At 36.7% G+C, this 13,189-nt stretch overlaps 1 long non-coding RNA gene across 1 annotated transcript in view; it reads left to right on the top strand.

Moving 5' to 3' along the window:
• Positions 1-12,960, top strand: part of LOC140699384 (uncharacterized) — a 33,338-nt gene extending 20,378 nt beyond the window's left edge. Inside the window, exon 3 of the long non-coding RNA XR_012077547.1 lies at positions 12,887-12,960. This is a non-coding gene — a long non-coding RNA (uncharacterized lncRNA). The remainder of the gene's footprint in view (positions 1-12,886) is intronic.
• Positions 12,961-13,189: the final 229 nt, after the last annotated feature.

Raw genomic sequence — 13,189 nt, 5'->3', positions numbered from 1 at the left:
ATTTTCTTTCTTTTCTTTTATAACCTTGTTTTTGCTTCTTTACTCTTGGCTCTTTATATTGTTTTGGTATCTGATACAAAATTTATGTGTTATATCTAACAGTGTTAAGAGTAAGATTCTAGGTTTTAAAGGATGACTCTGGGCTGCATAGGAGAGGAGTCAAGTACAAGGGCTTTCGAGTCAATGCACATGTATTTGAAAGATAATTCTACTTTTTTACAGGTAAATTTTCTAACCTCTCTATACCCAGGTTTCTAAACTAAAAATTGAAATAAAAATATTACTAACCGTTGAATTGTGGCAAGGACTATATTCAAAGATATAAAAAGCAGGGAGGGCAATCACAGAACAATCCTCTGATGCTAGGAAGGGCGGGTTATTATCCTCTCGTAGAGGGTTCTGAAGGTGAGGGGAGTAATGGGGGGTTCATGTAACTTCAAATTGCCTATCTCCTTTTGAGATTTGCCTTAGACTCTGATCCTAAAACATGCCTTAGACTCTGATTTCTAATTTATACCAAGACAAAGATAGGGTGTCAGATAAACACCATCACTAAATAATATGGATTTAGTCACTTTCTGGATAAGATTGAAAGGAAATTTAGAAAGTAAGATTAATTTAATCCTTGAAAACACAGTTAAGCAAGTTTTTAACCTTCATTAAATACACTATCCTAAAACAATCTCAGAGGCTAAATTAGCATACATAAACAAAGCCACAATTTTTCAAAAATCTCTTATTTTGATTAAGGGTAATAATAATACAAGATATCTTCATCTAGTTCAACAATATACATAAGACCTAAAATCAACTACCAAAAAGAACCAAAAAACCCAGCTCTGAATAAGAGCTTCTGCTATATCTACTTATATCATAGGGAACCTTAAGGTGGAGGGACTAGGTGGAAATCTGGGGAGAAGCTGAGCAAAGGAAGGAAGGCCAAGGGTTTCACTCATATATCAAATCTGACTCTTAGAATGTAATGGAGAATAAATGATTCATTTGTCATCTGATTGATAATTGACAGCACCATGTCAAATTTGTCAGCTATAGTACAGGGAACTACATTCAATATCTTGTAATAACCTATCATGAAAAAGAGTATATATTATGGTTACCAGAGGGGAAAGGGGGTGGGAAGGGAGTTCGAGATTTGCAGATACTAACTACTATACATAAAATAGATAAACAACAAATTTCTTCTGTATAGCACAGGGAACTATATTTGATATCTGGTAGTAATCTATAATGAAAAAGAATATGAAAAGGAATGTATGTATGTACATGGATGACTGAAACATTATGCTGTACATCAGAAATTAACACATTGTACGCTGACTATACTTCAATTTTAAAAAAAGAGTGTGTGTATATATATGTAAAACTGAATCACTATGCTGTACACCAGAAACTAACACAACATTATAAATTAACTATACTTCAATTAAAAAATTAGAAGTAAAAGAACATAAAAAAACCAAGATTTGTCAGCTTGGGGCTGGAAATGGGGGTGTTGGTGTTGGGAGAATGAGGAAGAAATCCTTTCAGAAGAAAGCTTTTGTTCTTGGAGCAGATGATGCTGAGTTTTCTAGATGTGGCACTGCAATTATATGAGAAGTTTTAGGCTGCATGATTTCTGCTACTGCAGTTGGGTGGGATGAGGGCGAAATCTGGAGGAACATTTTATAGAGAAGCTGCGGAACAGAGTAAAAGGAAGGCATGGGGAATTTGGCAAATGAGGTGGCCAAACGAAGGCCAGACAGATAGACACATGCAAGGACAAACACTATTTTAAAAGCTTGGCATAACTGGCTTTTCAGGTGCAATTGTTATCTAAGTGTAATCAAAATGAGCTAAGATACAAATTACTTTTCCTTCTCGCTATACATTCATACCAACGCTGTGGCTGTTTAATCAAAAAATGTGGAAAACCAATTGCATGGTTACAAATGCCACTCTATACAAACTGGACCTGCACTGAAACAATGTCTACCACTGGACTTTACAGGTGTGTCCTTCCCCACAAAAAAGAAATTAATTAGCAAATCAGAGCAAGACTTACATGATTGAAGATTCCGCTGACCTTTTCAATCATGACAATTTGATCTTTTCTGGGTATTTTCAATGGCACTACCACTATTAGTAACCTATTAGAGTCATGTTTTATGCTTTGTTCCTAGACTCTGTGTCTGACATATTTCTCTTTAATTTCTAACCGAGAGAAGGTCCATAAAGAATGTCGGGAGAAAGGCAGCTCTCTTCTGAGACTTGGCATTATAAGAAAAGATCTGTTTTCAGGTCAGCCACTCAGGTGGAATTACTCTCCAAGGGCAGCACTGTTTCTCTGAGGGAAAGTACATCTTCCCCGGTTGCCCTTCACAGGACTAATGAGATACAGAGCCGCCTCTTGGACTCACCACCTAGTTTATCAAGGAGAAGTTGACTCTGGAAGCAACTACAGAAACGAAGCTCCTCTGATTTAGATGGTGCAGAAACATGGGCGAGAGCTTCTCCCTCCTGTCTCATCTGATCATTTTTCATGCTTTACCTCTGTTTCTAGAGGCTGATTTATCTTTTTTCCCCTGGCAGGTTGTGCTTTTAGTGTTTTCAGTTCTAACTGGAACTTGTCTTCAGACGAAAAAGATTTACTTCTCTCCCGGTTCATTTCTTCCTCTCATTTCTGTTTATTCTCTCCCTGGCTCTTACAGCTTTACTCTTGATAATATGAGTGCTACATCTATTTTTATCTGCCCTCACCCCCTGCCTATGAAACCTTTTATTAAGAATTGTGTAGTATGGTAGAAAGGGGAGGAGGATTTGGCTGACAGATCAGATTGAGTGACCTTTGGCATGTCAGTTAACTCCTTTAAACAATAGGTTTCTTCTCTCTGAAGTGAGGATATTAGGTTCAATTATCTCAGTGATCATCCCAGCTCTAATTTGCCGGGATTCCATCATGTCTTCTTACAGTACTCAGTCTACTATGCAAGCTCAGTACATGTGTATTAGTTACATTTTACTGCTGTAACAAAGTGCCACAAACACAATGGCTAAAAACAAGACAAATTTATTATCTTACAGTCCTGTAGAGCAGAAATCTGACATGGTCTCATTGGGCTAGAATCAGGGTGTTGGCTCCTTTCTGGTGACCCTAGGGGAGAATCTTTCAAGAACTCAAGTGATCAGTTTGGACACATTTTGATAATTCAAGATCATCTCCTGATCTTAATGTCTGTAACCTTAAACACATCTTCAATACCCCTTTTGCCATGTAAGGTAACAATGGCATGGGGTATGGGCATCTTGAAGGGCCATCATCCTGCCTACCACAACATGCTACTTGCTAACACATGCATTTTATGTCTGCTAGCACCAAATTAAGCCGAAGCAATCAGAAACTTCTGCCCTTTTCTGCTTTTCTTGTTTCAGAATGCATCCTGGAATCACCTGACTCAGCCTCAAACTATCAGTATCCAGAATATGTACTGAAGTTATCCTACGATGTCTTTCAGAGTAGCGCTTCCAAGAATCCCCATTTCTGCCTCCAAATGTTCTGAATCTCTATTGTCCCTGCTTAGACCCACCATGTGTTGCTTGATCTATTCCAAGGACTGCCCCCTTCTGTGCTATCTTGTCAATATTCCAGTTTAGCCTTCCATTATTGGTTTCCTCTTCTTTAATCTTTGGTCACTCTAAGTCGCTACTGCTTTCTGGTGATACACTCTTATGTTCCTAAAGGGGACAAAACTTGACACTCAAATTTTGGCTTCCTGCTGTGGTTTCTAAACCTTTGAATAAAAAAAGGCAGTTTCTATCTAGCCTTTTAAACTTTCTCTTTTGAGATTCTTGCACCAGCCAGGCAGTCACCTCCCTAATCCTTTCCAATTGTCATTGTTGTCATTATCAGTCTACCAGGCCAACCTCTTGGATGATGGACCAATGCTGTCACACATGGCCTCACATTCAGAAGGGGATCCCATGCTAAGGGTATAAAGCTGTGTGGTCACCATCTTGAAATTCTTAATAACTCCATTTTTAACTTATATTTTGTTAGTAAAGTCTGGTGGAACAACTGAAGCATGTACTGATGGCTTAGAGCCTTAACTCACTGACATTATGATTCCTGATGCTTCTGTACCTTCCTGAGATGGGTTCTCTGTCACCAGCTCCCCCTGCCCAGTGACTTGCACCATCCTTCTCCCTTGGTGGAGCCTGGATGTGGGCAAAGAGAGAGCTGAAGTCAGTGCCCAGTTGCAGGTTGGAGCCCTGGACATCGGTCCAGACCTGTAGTTGCTCAGCCACTAATCCTGCCAAGGAAACTTGACTTTCATTAGCAAATAAAAGCCACCATGACAAGTAAAGTAAGAGGTGGCAAAAAAAAAAAAAAAAAAAAAAAAAAAAAAAAAGCATTTCCCTGCTTTTTAGACGTGGTACCCTGCATTTTTATTTTGTACCAGGCCCCACAAATTATGTAATTTGCCCTAATAGTTTAGTCCAAGATTTAGGAATTTCAGCACTTTTGACATTTTGGTCCAGATAATTATTTGTTGAAAGTTTCTGTCCTCTAAGTCGTAGAGTATATAGAAGCATCCCTAAACCTCTACCCACCAGATGCTTGTAGCTCCCTCTCTCAGTTGTGGCAACCCAAAATGCTTCCTGGGAGGAGAGTAAAACTAGCCCAGCTGAAAATGACTGGTTTGGTTTCTGGAAGCTTAATCCTTGCTCTTGAGTTTCCTGTTTGATGAAGGTGCTGGCACCTAGGCTCTAAACTCTAAGTCAAACTACTCTTATTGTCCAATAGTGAGTAACTATACATTTGGTTCTAGAATCCACCAGGATCTGAAACCTAGTTTTGACCTTGATTAACAGGATTACCGTGAGCAATTTATTTAATCTCTTACAACCAGTTTTCTGGCCATTAATTAAAAATAATAGTAACAGTGACTACAACAAAAGTTTGTTGTGAGAATTAAATGACATAATGTGTGTAAAATTCTTAGCATAGTACTTGGACTAGCACATAATGAGTAACTAATAAATGGCGTTTTAATTATTATTATCATTATTACTAGAGCCAACTCCATCACTCCTAAAAACTTTTTAATGCTGGTTCCTTGGAAGTACAAACTTCTTCCTTTTATTGATTCTCATTGACCTGTTCATTGTTTAGCACAATCATTAGTAGTTTTGCCCCTAGATCATGTTGGTCTTCTTTGTTCATTGTTCTAAGCTAACATCAGAGGCTTTCTTAGAGGTCATGGGGTCCTGATAGCAGAAGCCAACATAGTTGTATCATTTCATTCCTGTAGGGCAGCCCAAATGCCATCTCTTCACATTTTATTCCATTTGAACTTCCTGCAGAATTGCTGTTTACAGTGTAAGGGCTGACTGCAACTCTCAGGTCATTGACAAGAGGAGAAACGGGCTGAGTCCAGTCTAGTAAGAGCATTCCCAGTTCATCTGTGAGTCTCCTCTGATTCTCTCACAGGGCTCCTTCAAGTGCCTCCAACCCCAAGAAAGACCACTTTCATAAGATAACAAGTCAAAACATAAGGAAGCAAATGGCTATTATTTTCCAAAAAAGAAAATGTTGATTTCCTCACATGAACAATAAATAATTGCCAATAACAATTATGTTGACAAAGCCTATGTGATGACTTAAGAAAGAACCTGTGAGGATATATCACAAGGAAAATCCTTTTACAAATTATACCATTTACGGATGTGCAGAAGGTCAAAACCAATGGTGACTTAAAGTAACACTTCTCAGATACCACTGCAGTAACATAGTACTCCTATAAAAGTAAATATTTGGATTAAATACATTATTTTACACACACATACACACACAATTGTTGGATAAAGCTTCATTATTTGAACCTTAAAGCTTGAATTCCTTCTTTCTGGTGTTTTTTAAGTCAACAAATAGGCTGGAAGTTATTTGGGCTGACCAAAGTATGAAATCATGTAAGGCAAAGACTTAAATCAGTTGCTCATCTTCAAGTTCCTCTGCATTTTTTTCAACAAATTGAGGTTTGGAAAGGAAAGGAAAGGAAAGAAAAGGAAAGAAAAGAGAAAAGAAAATTCTCAATTCAATAAAACAAACTGCTTTGGCTAGTCAGTCTCCTGAACAGCTTACTGTTGTATTCATAGAAAGAGCAGAGCTTTGTTAAAAAACACTGGCAGTTGGATTTAGCTGAGGTTTGCGTATCCCTAGCTCTCTGCACATGACCCGTTACTGCACTCATCAGTTTGGACTCTAATTATGTGATCAATGTCCATCTGCTGCACTGGACTATCATATCCTTATGCCAAAGTACCTGGTATAGGTTAGACCTCAAAACATATTCACTAATTTGTGAATTATCTATGCTTCAATAATTTCCACCTGGTTGAAATTTTTTTTTAAAAAAGCTGTAAATGTAAATAAATGGAAAAAAATCAAAGGACTATATATAAATAAGATATATGCTTGTTATTTTGGAAATTGCTTATAAGTTCTTATTTGAGATGAGGATATGTGGTTCAGATTTTCTAAAAAGCTCCAATACTGAAATACAGAAATCATCTTTTTTTTGAAACAGAAGGAATGTGATCATGAACCAAAAAAAAGCTTGAATGGAACTGAAATACGCTATTTACCTGGTGTTAAAGAATGAGCTTAAAAATTAGAATGTAAAATTAGAAACCTCTTATTATTAAAAAATTATACTCATCTTGTATTTTGGGTAAGAACTTTTTCAAAACAGATGACGCTCCCTTCTGAACCTGAAATGTTTCATGCATATTCATTTAGATTCCTAAGAGGATCTCATTATCTCATCCAAAAAAGAATTAATGATCCTTAATGGTTTCCAATGACACTCTGTCTTTGTCCCCTTCTCAACTGTGCAGATGACTTTAAGCATACAAATGTTTCTGCTCATGCTTTGACCTCTAAAGTCTCTTGCATGATCGCAGGATTGAAAATAAATCATTCTTCCTACACTGTCATAGATTTTTTATTATTCTTTTACCCATGTTTTTAGAGAAAAAAATGTACCTGGTTTTACTTTATATACTTGTACCAAATTTTTAGAATTAAAAAATAGCAAAATAAGAAAGGGACACTTGTTGAGTCATAGAGAAAAACAGGGTACTGATTCTAAAGGACCCTCTAAGCCTTTATAGGGATTTGGATCCTGTTTCTAAGAGAAAAGGGAACTCATGAGTCATTAAAAATGAGCAAATCAAACAGGCCTGGGTTCAAATACAACTTCAGGTTCACAAGTTCCCTCCATTGTACAATGGACATAAAAATAGTAACTATCTGGATCAATTCTGGTAAGAACGAGGTAGATAAAAATGATTTAGTGTGCTACCTGATACCTCATAAATACGTACGCATATTAATATATCCAGTTCAACATTTTATTTAGAAGTTCATACTATATGTAAAAATGAACCATTCATGATGGAAAAGGACCTGGAGTAGGGAGAAGGCATAGTCTGGTTTATTCTTTGTCTCACTCACAGTTACAGTAGCGCGTCTATCCTGGTCTGATTTCAAAATGAAAACAATCTCTCTTTACAAGGCCTAAATCTTCTGTTGTTGGATGATGGTTAGGGAGAGGAAGACAGGAGATAACCGTGTGCTTACATTCCTGGGTATCTGTCTGGATTGGGATGGCATTCCTGGTCTCTGTTTTTATCTACATCTGGTGTGTAGTCTCAGTTAGATTACATGTGGTTTTCTGTGGGTGGATGCATTTTCACCTCAATCTCATTCAAAACTGAGTATTCCCTCAGAGAATGGCAGCTGTATCTCTGTATGGCCTGACAATGGTCCAAACCCCCAAGTCCTCCATGGATATTATGTAGCTTTGTTCAGCCGCCACCAAGAGAGTTCAAAAGCTTTTTCTTTTTCCTTCATCCACTGTGCTCCTTCCTGTAGACACATGTCAGCTGCTAAGGTCTTTTTAAGAAGCCTGTTGTGGGAAAGGCACTCTTCTTCCCAGCCACTCTACACCAAGTTACAAACAACTGGGGGAAAATTTCCCTCCAGCCCTCCCAGATTTGAAATCTTTGGTTAAGAAGTATGGACCATACTCTAAATTCACACACATCCCTAAAACTCCAAGGAAAGCGATGAAGCTTGCTCAAGAATTTCTTCATTCTGTTCTCTGCTATTACGTGAATAGGCTTGCAAACTGCAGTCCAGAAAGCATCCAGTTGAGGGCCAAGAATTCAATCTTCCCTTCTTTCAGGGCTCTCTGACCTCTCTCAGTGATCCTCCCTAAATATAATCTCTACTGACTAGTGAAAGTGTAGGGGTAGGATAGGTTAGATACTTTCTCCTTGAACAGTTCACTACCCTCAAAGCATATGATCCCAGATTCTGATTCTTCTCTCCTCGTCCCCACCCTGAGGGACCTCCTTATATGATATAGGAGGGATGGATGGTAAGGCGACCAGGGCCTGTTCTGACTTGTTCTGATGAAAATATGGAGGAGGATTCCACCCAGTCATTTTGGGGGTAACTGAGCTACTTCTTCACGTGGAAATGGAATAATCTAGTTTGCAGAGCAAATATAAAGAAGAATCTATAATTTAGGGCAGTGGAAGAGAACAGAAAGGAGTAGGCTGAATGTTTTGAGCTAAAGCAATGGTTCACATCGGAATTAGAATAAAAAAACCAAAGGGGAGGACTGGTGCCTACCAAATTAATCTGTACTTACTCCTTTGGGCTTGTCAACAACTCATTTTCCTAACGCTGCTTCATTATGCATACAATATAGCAAAGACATTTTAGAGTTAAGGAAAATCACCAAGACCCATATGCAACATTTTATTCCCTTTTGCATCATGAAGACATGGATTCTGTGCCACAGATGAGACTTTCTTCATCACTTCATTGGCTTTGTTTTGGGAATCCTGCTGGTTACTCATTTAATTGTTGGCATGGCTCCTGCTAAATGCTAGAATTGTGGGGGTGACAGTCATACACGGTTTTTCTGATAGAACTGCTTTGTTGTTAGGAATGAAAACTAAATTTGATATTTTAAAAATATATATTTATATAATCATATTTCAATTTCTTTTTTTATCCTTATTTACTTTTATTATTTAATTTCCTAATTAATATCTCAATTTGATGATTTGAAACTGTCACTGGCAAACCATGTATTTATAGTTGCAAGTAGTCAGGGAAAGTTACATTTTGTATTATCCTTAGGCATTATAAATTCCTGAATGCTATGCAGAGCATTACTAGAATGATCTGCACAATGGGGGGTTCAGTTTTTAATAAAAGTGACTCTTATTTTTAATTATAGCAATTAAGATCTTCTTATTGGCAGGAAGACTACTGCTTCGCAGTCTTAAGGATTTGCTTCTGCGATTCCTCTGGGCTTAGGGTATATTCTACTCTTTGGAGTATGGTTATTTCCAAGTCTCAAGATTATTGAACCTAGATAAGTAATATACAGGAGGCACAATTCTTCAAAATATGTCTAAGGAGCTGTTTTTAATCTAGATAGGCTCAGTTTCTCATCCAAAAAGGAAAGAAAAAGCTGCAATCCCTAAGGAATGAACATGTATCTTTATGGAAACCTTGGTTGAAAATATTTTGTCACTATAACATATTGTGAATGGATATTACACTTCAGCTTGGGTACATACTTAAACAATATGTTTTAAACAAACGACACATTCATTTTTTCACTCTTTATATGTGATCCTCTTAAAGAAGAAACTCATACAAGAATTCAGACTTCTAAAATGCCAAGCCTGTGACAGTTCTGTTCCTGTGGTAGACCTAATTAAACCTGAAATTTTCCAGTATTTTTACTGACATCATTTATGTTGCAATTAACACTTCTTACTGGTAAAGACGGTTATTTTCAGATGAAGTCTTTCATCTTGCTGTGTTTAAAACTGCAAAACTGAAATAATAAAACTGTAATTACAAAAATTTCCTGGCTACTAGTTTGTACATGAGACTGCTCTACACCTGAGCAAAAACAAAAGGTAATTAAATGCAGATGAGTATAAGATTGCAGACTCCTAGAGCACTGCCTAGTGTTTCTATCTTTCTGGTATATTTTAACAATATTTGCAAAGTGGCGAGCTATTTAGATGACAGCATTATTCTAAACCTATAAAAATGCATCTTCTGAGCAGATGGCTCAGCAAACTACAACAGTGTAGATGATGAGGAATCAGAGAACTATATATAAATATTATGATGACACCTGGAAGTCTGTACAAGTTATATAAAGTAGTGTAACAGTTGGGAACATATGAACCTCTAGTCTGACTGATATATATATAGACATGTATATATTTCACATGTACATCTTCTTAGATGTAAAGTGTTAGGCTAGGTAATATTATAAGTACTCAATAGACAAGTAATCAAACACACTTCTTAATATTATTGTAATATTTGCAATGTATTTTTTAACTTCCATACTTTACGTAAATTCATTTCCACAAGAAATATTATAAAGAAATAGAGCCCTATCTATAGTAGCTTTCTTTTAGGTGGAACGAGATTGGAATAAGTGGGAAAAAATTGACATTCCACCTTATTGGTCATCGTAAAAAATGAGAGAAGAAGACGTGGCTGTTACAGAATGATTTGATCTGTTGTATTGGTGGGCAGAGATAAAAGTGCTGACAGCCATACCTCAAGTTGGCACAGCTCACTGAGAGCAAATTTGCTGTGAATGATGATAATTTGTACTGAAAGAAATTAGTGCCAATTTGGTTAGGAATTGCCCTTATGTTCAGATTGCAGTGGCTAATACATCTTGTCACAGTTACAGCTTTATCTAGAGTATAGGAATAAAACAAAAATGGTTCAGAGAAGAGAGAGAATGATTACAGGGAGCCTTTTTTTCACCCTTGATTTGTAACTTTATTCTGGCCAAGAGAAGGAACCGAAAAGAGATATTTATTTTACATTTTATGAAAAACTACACATTTTCTCCACCTGCAGGGCATTATGATAATTCATCTTAAGATAGAATAATGCACGAAATGAAACTGTTGCTAGCTCCTGTTTACCCTTCATTTTACACGTGAGAATTCATTTCAATTTAAAAATTAACTGTAATACAAAACATATTCTAATTTGTAAAAAGTGCTCTCACAATTTCAATTTTACTTAATTTTCACAACAACTCAAACAAAATCTTAGGAATATTGACTTACAGAATCCAAGTCCTCAGGACAAGCACACTCTACTAGACGAAACTGTTTCTTATGTCCCTCATAGGGGAACAGAATCACAATTTCAGCCCTAATTCGCTCTACTCCCATCAGTAAGTCTGCGTGGTTCTTCTGAATTTTTGAAGAGATTCTATAAACAGATCTCACTGAACACTTTCTTAACCATTACATGTCTGTGATAACAAGAATGTGTTGGCTCTCCCTTCATTATTATTAGATGACAAAGTTCACATCTCTCTCCCTTGAATTGTCAAATATAACTTATACATAGTTGATTGAAACTTACACAACTTTATTAAATTTGTGATATAAATCAACTAAGAAATCAAGCAATCATCAATCTTATTTAAAAATATTGTTCAAGGATTAGGTGGTAAAGACTAAAAGAATAGCATTACTTGAGCATTTTTAAAGCTTCATTTCTCCATTTATGTCTCTTTCAAACATCATCTTTCTACAGAGGCCTTTTGTTGCCACTCTAAATAGCCTGGAGTCAAACCTCTGCCCCCCTGCCAACCTCACACATACCATATACTCATTTCTGTTTAATTTTTTTTAGAACAGTCATCACAACCTTCATTTTACTGGTACTTACATATTTGCTTGTTGTATCTCTATTAAAATGCTATCTCTGTGGGGTTAACCATTTTGTCCTAGATGTAAATAATGCCTGGCAAATGTCACTAATAATAACTAATAGTCAAAGAGTGCTCATGACATCATTCATTTACTTAATTTTAGTATGAAATGGGCACCTCTGCCTTCTTCATTTCAGATATGAGAAAGCGAAGGCACAGAGAGGTTAGGAGATTTGTTCAAGGTCACAAAGCTTGACCTGGTAGAGCTGGGATTTGAACCCAAAATTGTGGCCCCAGAGTCTGTGCTTTAATCACTGTGTTGCAGACTCTTAAGGTATGTGCTTGAATAATAAACTGATAAATAAAATTTCATTACTAGTGAAGTTTTGAGTATATAACACACCTTATTAAAAAAACATATCTGACTCTCTTTCACTCATAACCTTAGCCAAAGAACCTATTAATTAATTAGAACCTGAAAAGAGATGAGAGTTTATTCAGAAAATTTCCCTAAACTATCTGGTCAAGAAACTTTTTAGTTGGTGTGTTTGTGTGTGTGTGTCCTGCTGGGAAAACAAAGCATCAACTTGATTATTTAGAGTTATTACTTCCCACCGTAAGAGTCCAAGGACTTGAATTTCAAAACTGGGCAAATTATCTTCTAGGTCTCAGTCAGCATTCAACTTGTAGTCAGGGTGGAAACAGAGTTTGCCTGAAGTCACTAGGTTTTTCTTTAGTTGATATTATCAATCTTCACAATACAACTACAATCAGCATCCAAAGACTTGGTGATGAGTTTTTCTCTTTGCCTGGAGTTCACAGTTTAGTAATAGCAGGTGTATGAAACATGTGCTAACTATATACAAGTTTAAAATCAAAAACACATTGTTGTATAAGTGTTTGCAAGAATATGATGGCCACTGCTTTCTCCCCTAACTAGACGCAGTTTTAAAAAGTAGTCAGGTTTCTGATCAACAACTAAACTTTAAGGGGAGTCTAAGCTTTTAGGTGAATCTCGTTTCTGAAAGTTACTTATCTTTTGTTGCTCTGCCTGATTCCTCTGAAGCTCAAGTCTGTGTGTTGTACTTTTCTAGGCTTCGACTCTGATCTGTTCTGCTGCCCGGAACAAGATGAAAAATGAAACTGCAAAATCTTTGCGAGTAAGGGCTACCTGGAGTTTTATTTACACAATTTATGGCTCTAACCCAAAGGAAGGCCTTAACGATTGGAGTAATAAATAACATTCATTTTGAAAAAAAAAATAAACAGAATATGCCAGTTCCTTCCACCATAAGTCTTACCAAATATTATCTCAATAACAAGAGTTTCTACTGCTGATGTTTTATTATTTTTAGTGTTCAGTCTATAGAAGCCCTGATACATTAAAAAAGTTAAAA

This window comes from Vicugna pacos, chromosome 1 (genome assembly GCF_048564905.1).
Source record: "Vicugna pacos chromosome 1, VicPac4, whole genome shotgun sequence".
NCBI classification, from domain to species: domain Eukaryota; kingdom Metazoa; phylum Chordata; class Mammalia; order Artiodactyla; family Camelidae; genus Vicugna; species Vicugna pacos.
The sequence above is the reverse complement of the archived record's forward strand: the minus strand, read 5'-3'. Positions and strand labels throughout refer to the sequence as shown.